This window comes from Entelurus aequoreus, linkage group LG16 (assembly GCF_033978785.1).
Source record: "Entelurus aequoreus isolate RoL-2023_Sb linkage group LG16, RoL_Eaeq_v1.1, whole genome shotgun sequence".
In the NCBI taxonomy this organism is placed as follows: domain Eukaryota; kingdom Metazoa; phylum Chordata; class Actinopteri; order Syngnathiformes; family Syngnathidae; genus Entelurus; species Entelurus aequoreus.
The window spans coordinates 18902138-18913953 of record NC_084746.1 but is presented as its reverse complement, the minus strand read 5'-3'; the positions used below and the strand labels follow the sequence as shown (position 1 = coordinate 18913953).

At 38.7% G+C, this 11816-nt stretch overlaps 1 non-coding gene across 1 annotated transcript; it reads left to right on the top strand.

Annotated features, from left to right (window-relative positions):
• The first annotated feature begins 10740 nt into the window (after positions 1-10740).
• Positions 10741-10812, top strand: trnap-ugg (transfer RNA proline (anticodon UGG)). Its single transcript has one exon. It is a non-coding gene; the product is annotated as a tRNA-Pro (tRNA).
• Positions 10813-11816: the final 1004 nt, after the last annotated feature.

The following is an 11816-nucleotide window of genomic DNA, read 5'->3' as shown; positions in this document are numbered from 1 at the left end:
GCTGCAGAAAAAAGAAACAGGAAGTAGAAAGACACATAAGCAAACAAGCTAAACCTGAAGTTTTTTCCCGTTCCTGTTGGAAGACAGATAATTGGAAGCCATGATGAATGGGCCAGCTGGTCACTTAACCTGAGGCATTTAGGTGCAAAACCGGGACAGAAGACATTCCACCCACTCATCCCAGTGTTTATTGCGCTTATTTTATGAAGATCGACACCTTGGCCTTGGCAAATCTTACGTTTCAAACTCTTGACTGATGTCATTGCAGCGAATGCAGCTGTAAAACTCCCCAGAGTTAGTGTTACCGCTTTGTATTAAAATGATCCTAAAACCTTGATTGGTAACACTTTCATAAACTGACGGACTGGTGACACTGCTCATTTACCGCAGATGTAAGTTAGCGCTAGCTATATTAAATGCTAACATGATTACAAGAGACACTAACCTTTTTCCCCATTAAAAACAACGTATACCCCAATCTAAACTTGCATAAACACATTGCTGTCTGAGCAACTAAGATATTCAGTTGTGGACATTGAATCTAGATGCTGTGCTCCCTTAGCATAGAGAGATCAATCGACACTCAACGCAGTATGTCAACAGGAAGTGAATGTGCATGACGTCACGTAAACCAGACGTGACACACATAAACCAGACGTGATGCACATAAACGTTTTTTTCTTTATCACTACAAAAAAAAACACTTTTACAAATTAATACAGAAGATGATTAACAATAAAAAAAAATAGTATGGCCAGAAAAATAATATTAGATAACATTTCTTCTGCCAAGTGGCTATTTATTGTTTTACTTTTAAAACTTATAATAAATAATAATAGTCAAGCAGATGGTTATAACCACTGCTCAAGCACTAGCATGTTTGCCCTGCAGATGAAGAGTTGCCTTTTTTTCCCCACGACAGCGCTGACTTTCTCTTCCTCATGCAATGTTGGTCGCTTGACACAGCACAAGTGCACAGACAGCTCTGCTTTCAAAATTTCCAGTTTTTGCTGGGAAATTCAGTTTTTGTCTTACCAAAATGTATTTTAATTTATCGTTTGGTTAATTCACTTATCAATAAACCGGCCCAGGTCTACTTAAAGCTTGTCCAGCTGTTTATTCACATATACTGTTCATGTAAAAATAAATTTTACTGCAAATAAATATCGGTTATCGGCCTCCTTAACTTCGAATAATCGGTGTCGGCCCTGAAAAGCAGCCATGGAGAAGGTGGCAAGGTGGCTACAGGACTCTAGTCTTACATTAAACATTAAGAAACAATGTATTTTGTAAAGAAATATAAAACGTCATCCTTTCCAAATATAACCGTTAATAAGGAAATAATACACAATGTTAATGAATATCGTTACCTGGGGGCCATTTAAGACCCAACAATTGGCTTAAAAAAAAAAAACAGCACACAACAAGTACAACATAAACATTTTCAAATGTTTCAGGAATTCATTAACACTGGAGGCAGATCAAACTTATTTTAATGCATTTCTTGTTTTTATTATTGTATGACATGTTGGTCCGAGGCAAGCAAAATTACACTGAGGCCATTGGAAACCTTGCACAAACAATCGCTCAAAATCCTTGACCGAAAACCACAACACCACCATCCCAGTTTAGTTCTTCAAAAATATATGTTGTTAAATTTTGCAAATATCAATACGAATGGCCCATCAAATCCTAAATAACACTGCACCAGTGCCACTTAAGCACTTTGTCCAGTTACATCTGCTGTGACAACTAGAAAGACACGAGCCTCCACCAGGGGGCAGTGTAGCGTACCCAGATGTAAAACCTGTTTTGCACAATCAGCCTTTTCATATAAAGCGATAAAGGAATGGAACGACCTCACAACTAACTTGAAAAGTCTAACAGATTATTCTTCATTCACAATTGAACTTAAAAAGTTGCTTTGGAGCAATCTAAGTTGCTCACACAGTCACGGTGGGCACTATGTTTGACATGTCAACTTAATGTGTGTTATGTTTATGCATGAGAAAATGTTGTTGTAAGCCGTGAGGTGTGTCTGTTAAAATCTTGGTTGTTTTTACTAATTACGACAGATGTGAACAAGAGCATATATTGTCTATGTGTGGTGATGTAAATGAGGTGTGGTTGTATGTGTCAATGAAAGGGCATTTTATGACTTTCCTTAATTTTAATAAATGCTATAGTATAATTGTATTGCATGTTTTTGTATCTCTTTAATTTAGGTAACCAGGGACTGCAGATGGAAATTAGCTATTTAGCTATAATCTGCTGCAGAACACATCTGTCTTTGATCTTAATGTCTCTAGGGATGATACTCGAAACCGGTTTTCCCGGTTGTTCGATAAGAAAAGAACCGAGTCCTCGGACTCGAATCCCTTTTAGAGAACCGGTACCCGTTATCGAGACCACTATAGTAAAGAAAAAGAGTTGGTTCTTTATTCGAATCCCTCGGAACGAATCCCGTCCCGACCAGAAATGCCCCGTGAGACATCACAAGAAATTACGTCACGTAGCTCAGTCATTAGGCGCAGATAGGGAAAGCAGGAAAAACAATGGACCGGAAAAAGCGCTCCAAGGTGTAATAAAGTTCAAAACAAAAGGTATAATCCAATGAATAACTTTACTGAGACATTTGAGCAGGGTACAAACACATGACGAACACTTTTACGACCAACCGGAAACATAGCAACCAGGCTAGCAACGCACCTCCTTTATGGCAGCTGTCGCAACGTTCTTAAAGCAACCGCAGCACATACATATACATACACAACATATTTATATTCCGTCAGTCTACCCCAGGGCAGCTGTGGCTACGAAAGTAGCTTACCACCACCAGGTGTGAATGAATGATGGGTTTTTAACATGTAAAGCGACTTTGGGTACTTAGAAAAGCGCTATATAAATCCCAGGTATTATTATTATTATTATATGACATGATATCCCTTTTTTAACTTTTGTTTTTCTTTCCTTGTAAACAAAACAAAATCACACTGTATATGTGTTGTCTGTCTAATTATAAATAATGCAGATGAGGCGTGTTGGCTGAGTTTTTGACGTTTACTTTCACAGCGTGCTAATAACCTCATTCTTAGCTGCCGGGTGGCGACATGCAACAACACTTTTCGGGGCTACCGCGCATGCTCGTCACTCCCGTTGCATGCTGGGTAGTGTAGTTGTTATATTCCCTAGCCTAGCTCATAACACATCTTTTCCCCTAAAAAGAAATAATGGTAACTCAATAAAGTGTATTTCTTTTTTTAGCTTTAACTTTTCATTTTTTAGCATTGTAACCACATTTGCAAACAACTTTTCTCTTCATAGAATTTTATTTCAATAAAGAAATAAAGTGCAAAAATGTCAAAGCATCATAACAAACAGTTATGTCAAATAGCAGCAGAAGTGCACTTTTTGGAGAACTGTATTATTTTAAGTTTTGTGCCCAAGGGACTGATTTTATTTAACACTATATTATTATTTATACACCGATAGTGATCACAGAGACAGGTTGTTTTTGTGTTACTGTATATATTTGTTTTTCTGAAAAATCCCACTTAATATACTTTGGGTAACAACAGTCAATATTTATTTATTTTATTTTTTAGGGGGGTAACAGTCAATATTTATTTATTTATTAGATTTTATTTTTTTCTTATATAATAAAAGTGAGCTTTTGTTAAACCAAATATTGTGTGTTTTTTTCCATATACAACAACCTATCTGGACTCGATAAGAGAATCGATAAGAGAATCGATAAGAGAATCGATAAGGAATCGGTTCGATAAGAGGATTCGATAATAGGCTCGAACTCGATAATTTTTTATCAAACATCATCCCTAAATGTCTCTGTGCATTGTCCCTTGAAATAAAAACTAAACTAAAAAAAGAACATACCGGCCTATCTCTGGTGGAAACATTTGACATCTACAATACAAGACTCACCCTGTATATACCCAGCATTCATTTAGTGACATTTCCGTTATAAACAACCACAAAACAGGACGTGACTGTGTAAAAAGCACACAATTGTAAACATAAAAGACTTGCCTTAATTTTTTCCGCATTAGACATGGTTGTTTTCCTCAGCACAAAGCCTGGAAGAGACACAACACTTTACATATACAAAAATAAAATTTGTTTTTACAAATTATTTCTGCAATGCTAGTACTGTAATGCAATGCCTGGATGATTATTAGCTTTGCAGTGTGAGACAGGAAGTCTGGTTTTCTTTGTGAGCTCAAATGTCAGCATAAAAAAAACGGACATGCTTCTTTTCCTGTGGACTGTAATGCGCTCTACAATGTTGTACTATTGCAAATACTACTTTAAAGTGTAAGTGTTTAGTGTACTACAAAATGACAAGTTGTTCTTGTTTGGGAAGGTGGATGTGCACCACCACACTTAATAAAGTGGACAGTTAGTTTGTAATGAATTAGCTCTGGCTCTCTGTATAACGGTTGTCACGCCAGTGGGTGTGGAACAAGGTGATGGTGACGTTAGAGAAGAAACCACATCGCTTTTAACGATAGACTCGTTAAAAAAAAAACCAGCGAAAACGATTAAAAAAAAGTAGTCACCAATCAAAGCAGTCAACTGAAGCTGTGCTCGCCGTTAGCATAGAAACAACTACTAACAAGCTTGGTTAACTCGCGAAGCTAATGTTAGCACGGTCGCTTCACGGTTCACGCGCTCATATGTGATAAGTTATTAAAATATGAATCATTACCGTAGAAAGTGTGGGGACGTAGAGAGGAGTCGAGAGGCAGACGGTCGGGAAAAGTAGTTTGACTTGGCAAACACTCTCGGATTCTTCAGATTCCGCTGCTTGAGCCTCCTCCAGCAGACGGACCACAATGCACCGCGCGAGGGAGGCGAGCGCTAGGCGGCAAGGCCTGCCCATGACGTCATCAAGGTACAGCAGTGGTGTCCAAAGGGTGGTCTGGAGGGCCATTTACTGCCCGCGGAAAATTTTGCAATTAAGCACAATTTAAAGATAAAAAGCTGAAATGTTTAAATACTGCTAGTGAATAATAACACCAAGCTGCAGGTTGGAAATGTACTCCTACATATAAAAAAATAAAACATTAAAAGTCACCCTGCATCTTTTGATTTTTCAGTGCATGTGCCTCACAATACGAAGGTCCTGAGTTCAATCCCGGGCTCGGGATCTTTCTGTGTGGAGATTGCATGTTCTCCCCGTGACTGCGTGGGTTCCCTCCGGGTACTCCGGCTTCCTCCCACCTCCAAAGACATGCACCTGGGGATAGGTTGATCGGCAACACTAAATTGGCCCTAGTGTGTGAATGTGAGTGTGAATGTTGTCTGTCTATCTGTGTTGGCCCTGCGATGAGGTGGCGACTTGTCCAGGGTGTACCCCGCCTTCCGCTCATGTGCAGCTGAGATAGGCTCCAGCAACCCCCACGATCCCGAACGGGACAAGCGGTAGAAAATGGATGGATGGTTTGGGACCCTTTGGGGCTGTGTGACAAGGGGTGGCTTCTGCTGTGCTTTTTTAGAGACCAGCTGCTGGGTCTCTGCCACACCAGAGTCCGTTTGGAGAGACTGGAGGAGGTGCGGATGAAGAGACAGGGCTGCGGAGCTAGCGCAGAGCACCGGGACGGACAAGTGCAGGTATCGAACACCTCGGTCTTCTTAGACCATAGGTATCCAAACTTTTTCCACTGAGGGCCGCACACGGAAAAATTAAAGCATGCGGGGGCCAGTTTGATATTTTTCATTTTCAAACCGTAACAAAATATATGGATTTGTTTTTGTTTTTTTTAACCTTCAGGGCTCTCGGGGACCATAAAGGGTCTAAGTCATTAAAATGTTAAAAACAAGTCAAATTATTATTGTATTTTTTTATTTAACGCTTACAGTAAATCTCTACAGTATATCAACTCCAGGTTGATGTAAAGTTAAAAAAAACAAAAAGGTTTTATGCCTTTTCTGTCAAAGACAACTTTGTGTTTTATAATAAAACTGAAATATGCAGTATTTCCCCCACTTCCCAAAACATTCCGAAAGCAATGTTTGATGTGAAGTAATTAGAACCTTAAAAAGATCAATAATGCAGGACACCATTGATTTCAATTCATTATTATTTTTGAGTAATCACAGTGAAAAGATAAATAAAATCCCATTAAATATATTTGGGATCCACAAGGTGCCCCACTCATAAAGTGATACATTTTTCTGAGTTTTTTTGAACTTTCAACACTTAAGTTACGAGATCAAGTTCAGATATATCTGTCGATTTTACGTTTCAACTATTATTTTGTTTATTTTTATGCTCTTTTGTCAAAGAAAGGAGCCTTGAATAGGTCAATAATTCATTGTAACATTGATTTTCTTTTTTTGGAGCAATGGCAAAAAAAGAAAAATAAAGATAGACAAAAGAAAAAAAACAGCCTGCATGGCAGCTTTGTGTCAACATTGCAACTCATTCCACTTTTTGTAATATTTTTTTAAATTTTTGTAATAGCATTTCCAGAATGTGTCGCGGGCCGGTAAACAATTAGCTGCGGGCCGCAAATGGCCCCCGGGCCGCACTTTGGACACCCCTGCCTTAGACCAAACCTGGGCAAATTAAGGCCCGGGGGCCACATGCGGCCCGTTAAGCTTTTCCATCTGGCCCGCCTGACATTCCTAAATAATTTTTATTAGATCTTTAAGCTGGAAAGTGTAGCTGCCATTATGATGTGCAGTGATGTTTTCTAATGACCGTAAGTCTTCAACTATACAAAGTATTTCAATGGTTAGAATATGTGCTTTTGCATGATGTACTAGTTACTATGGTCATCTAATTAGTTACTATGGTCATCTAATTAGTTACTATGGTAATGTAAGTCACCACAGCTCAGACGAGGCACCAAGCAGTGAGGATGGGGAGCGTTTCCACAGAGTGTTTCCAGAGCCTGAAATGTGGGTGTCAGGGACAGACCCGGAAGGAGATTTTTACAACAAAGTTCTAAAGCTTAGTGATATATCACATGTATCAGATTGCAGGTGTTTTGTTTTTTTTTACCCTTGGCGTTCATATTTTGCTGTGTTTGTTGCATTTTTGTTGATTGTAAAATATGTGGATGGAGAGGGGGTGTGACATTCATATGTTGTCAATATTCAGTGTTTTATCGTTCATAGTTAATATTGTAAATCCCACATTCTTTATTTTCATGTACATTCTGGGTGTCTTATGCAGTAAAAAAAATTGAAATTCCATTCCGTTTTTATGGTGGTCTGTCATAACGTTTTTAGCACTCAATCAGACATTATTGAGAGGTTTTGTATTAGTGTTCCTAAAAATAATACCGGCCCCCAGGCCTGCCTTAGACGCATCCGCTCATCCATGCAGACTGGACACTTGCCGAGGGTTAGTGGGCGGCCGAGGGTGGTTGATTTGTTGGGTCTGCTCCTGTCTCTGGCCTTGCTCCCCCCACCCATGCAGACGATGGCGTGGAACACCGCAGAGGCCACCACAGTGTATATGCTTTTTTTTTGTTTAGTTTTTTTGTTGTTTTACTTTTGTAGCTGTATGTAGAAATGGCTGGTTGCATAAGCTCTGCTATTTTAATGTCTTTAATGCCCTTTGTGTTCTTTGATGTTTGATGTTTCCCTCTTACACACATGTTTATGTGTGCTATGGCTATGAGGTTTTTTTCCCCTTGGCCTCAGTCTGGACCCCCTCTCCAGGGGCCCAGGCTTAGACTGCATTTTTTTTTCTCAACCCCCCAACACCCCTACCCAGCGTTTACCTGTTTCTCACCGTTTTTGTTAGGGGTGCCGGAAGTTGGCAGACCCGTCAGCGATCCTGTTCTGTCTCCCTGTAATGTTTGTCTGGTCTTGAATGGGATTGTGCTGAAAATCTTAATTTCCCCTTAGGGATTATTTAAGTATTTCTGATTCTGAGTAGTCCTGAGTTCCATCCCGGGCTCGGGATCTTTCTGTGTATAGTTTGCATGTTCTCCCCGTGACTGCGCGGGGTCCCTCCGGGTACTCCGGCTTCCTCCGACCTCCAAAGACATGCACCTGGGGATAGGTTGATTGGCAACACTAAATTGGCCCTAGTGTGTGAATGTGAGTGTGACTGTTGTCTGTCTATCTGTGTTGGCCCTGCGATGAGGTGGCGACTTGTCCAGGGTGTACCCCACCTTCCGCCCGAGTGCAGCTGAGATAGGCTCCAGCACCCCCCGCGACCCCAAAAGGTACAAGCGGTAGAAAATGGATGGATGGATGATTCTGATTCTGATTCTTATAACTTCCAATAATGCTAAAAACTTTTTAAGGTCTTTGCAGGATTTTGTGATATATTTTATTATATACCAAGAGATTGATTTTGCAATTTAACTTTTTTTTTTATTCTTAATACTAAAATACTTGTTATTATTGCTGTTTACACATTTCTAAACAAAATAGGCAACATTAATCTACAAGGTGTGTTTATTTACTAGCTTGTTGTTGTTTTGTTCCATGATACCTTATGCAGTGCCTTTCAAATAGTGTGGCGGGCTGGGGCGTGAGGATTTATCAATAAATAAATACTACAAGGTTCTCAATCATATTTCAGTTTAGAGGGGGGCGTATAAAAAGTATGTCCCCAAGGGGCGGCATGACAAAAACATTTGAGAATAACTGAGCTTACGTTATAGGTTGAAGTTGAAGGAGGAATGCGATCAGACAGGGGCGTCACTAGCTTTTAAGGACAGGGGGGCTTAGCCCCCAGGAGATGCACAGGATGCGAGCGAACGTAGCGCACAAGCACAAAACTTCACAAACGGCTAACAAAGACTTAGAAATTAATCATTGTTATTATTATTATTTCAGTGGGTTTATTTTCAATCTGTGTTCAGTACAACAACAAACATGGGTTTGCACAGTGACATTTTGTTTACAGCATCAACAAGAAACAATGACTTGCATGATCCTTCAAGATACACTGAAACACAATGAAAGTCATGGCATTAGCCTCTATGTTATTCATTCACAACATAGAGACTAATGCCACCACTTTAGCTCACAATACAATAATTGTTTGTTCCCAAATATTTTGAAGTTGCACAGATTACATTTTGGGCACATATGTGACTAAAATGGTTGTAAATTCAAGCCCTGGGAATATTACTTAATTACTTGAATTAAAGTAATATCTGGATCAGGATAATTTGGCTTATATATTATATATATATATATATATATATATATATATATATATATATATATATATATATATATATATATATATATATATATATATATATATATATATATATATATATATATATGTATATATATATATATATATATATATATATATATATATATATATATATATATATATATATATATATATATATATATATATATATATATATATATATATATATACGGTATATATTATGGCAAGCCGTTAAGGAAATTAAATATATATGTAAGTCTGAATAGAAATGAGAAACTTTTATAAATACTGTAAATAAGAAAGACTTAGTCTGCTGATCTGAAAAAGAGCCAAAGCTGTCAAAGAGCTGAGAGACCATCTTCAAAGTGCAATGCTGAAACAAATAATGCAAACAATAAAATTTAACTTCCAGGGCTTGAGATTAATGTAGTCCCGTCGTCCCGGGGACGGTAAAAGAAATGCACGGGACGAATTTAAATGCTCCCCGGGACGATGGCTTTTAACCATTTTTCTTTTTTTTCTTTTTATGTATTTATTCATTTTCCATTTTATAGTAAATGGAAAATCCTATGAAATGTTTAACAAGCCATCCTATAATAATACAACAGCTATTAATGTAACAATACAATAAAACAAATATATTTAATGATGTTTTTTTCATTATTTTAACAATAGGCTAGTGTATATTACTTTATATAGATTCTACAAGAAACACAAAACTTAAAAACTAAATTATTTACAATTGCAGACACAAGGTTCTTGTTCTGCAGTGCTGTGTGCTAATGTGCTTCGTACACCTGCAGGACCGCAAGCAAGGTCGCAGAGAAAATGCAGACTGGATTTTGAGTGATGTGGGCATTTTCTATATGAACAAGTCCAAGGACCGCAAGCAAGGTCGCAGAGAAAATGCGGACTGGATTTTGAGTGATGTGGGCATTTTCTATATGAACAAGTCCAAGGACCGCAAGCCAGGTCGCAGAGAAAATGCGGACTGGATTTTGAGTGATGTGGGCATTTTCTATATGAACAAGTGGAATGGATTGGATACCGACGCACTAAAGGGGCTCTCTACCTTACACTATGAAGTGAGGGGAAACTGAGTGAATAATGACAGGTTATATGATTATTTATTTAAACTCATATTCGGGCCACTTTACAATGAATATGTCGGCATGTATTTGTAAAAAAAAAAAATATTTATATATATATATATAAATATATATATATTTTTTTTTTAACACCAAATTATTTAGGGGGGCTTAAGAACATTTTAGGGGGGCTTGAGTCCCCCTAAATAAGGCCTAACAACGCCAATGAGATCAGACCAGTAAAAAGATGAAAGTGGACATTGATTTTTTTTAATACGAAAATGAAGTTGTTTACCAATATTAGATGCATTACGGTGATGTAATATTACGATGTTGGCGCACTGCATTGACTAGTTTCTACACTGAAGTTCCGCCATTCAAATAAACGTCATGTTTTTGTATGTTACATAGCCAAAAACAGCTGTTAAACTGATGGTGTAAGGATTATAAACACTAAAATCGAGAATTGGAGCAGCTGGCTCGTTGGTCTAGGGGTATGATTCTCGCTTTGGGTGCGAGAGGTCCCGGGTTCAAATCCCGGACGAGCCCGTTTTTTTTTTATCTTAACCACCTCAGTGTCAAAAGTATTTAACAGCATAAACTGTATTTGCCCGAATTTAGGACTTATTGAGAAGTTTATATTAGAAAAACTGTCAAGTAGGAGTAAAATTAATCAACCAGTTATTTTATTTATATTAAAAACATGATTTAGCCCATTTAGACCCCAAACCCTAAAGTACCAGTAGTGTGGAAAAACAAAGTTGACTTTATATATTTAATTGTGTATTGTATCTGTAGATCATTTGGTAAAATGACTGTTTTGTTGTTGTAACTTTCGAACACACCACTAGGGTGTGCACATCAGGGAATCAGTTATTACCACTCTCTCATGCAGTGCTATGTAAAATTGCTGTCCTCCTGAAGTCTTTATTAAAGCCAAGTTATTCCTGCAACTCGGCATGGTTCTTCCTACTGGTAACCACAAACAACAACATGGTGTCAGAGTAGTGGACAAACTTCTCGCCTGTGAGTACTTTTTGTACTAAAATTTGCCGCCGGAGATTTTTTTTCCTGCCGTGCGGTGGACACGCCGATCCCTAATGGCGGACGGGTTTCGTCGTCCAGACCCAGTCGTCTTCAACGACAATGTCGCGGAGAACTGGCGCATTTTTGAGCAGGAATATGACATTTTCTTTGCTGCTGCTCACTCGGACAAGTCCGCAAAGACCCGTGCATAAATCCTATTAAACCTCGCTGGTTCAGAAGCGATCGAGAGGGAGCGCTCGTTTGCGTACGCGCCAGAGGTGCGTGCCGCCGGCGAGGGCGGTGCTATTCTCGCTCCTGCGGAGTCGCGGGAAGTTCCTGAGTGCCTGAAGAGGAAGTTCAGAGAAATGTGCAATCTGCGAACGAACAAAACATTGGAAAGGCACAAGTTCCATTCGAGAATTCAAAAGCATGGGGAGAGCATGGAATCATTCATCAGTGATTTGAAGATTAAAGCTAAAACATGTCAATTTGGAGATCTAACTGACGAACTCATATGTGACAAAATT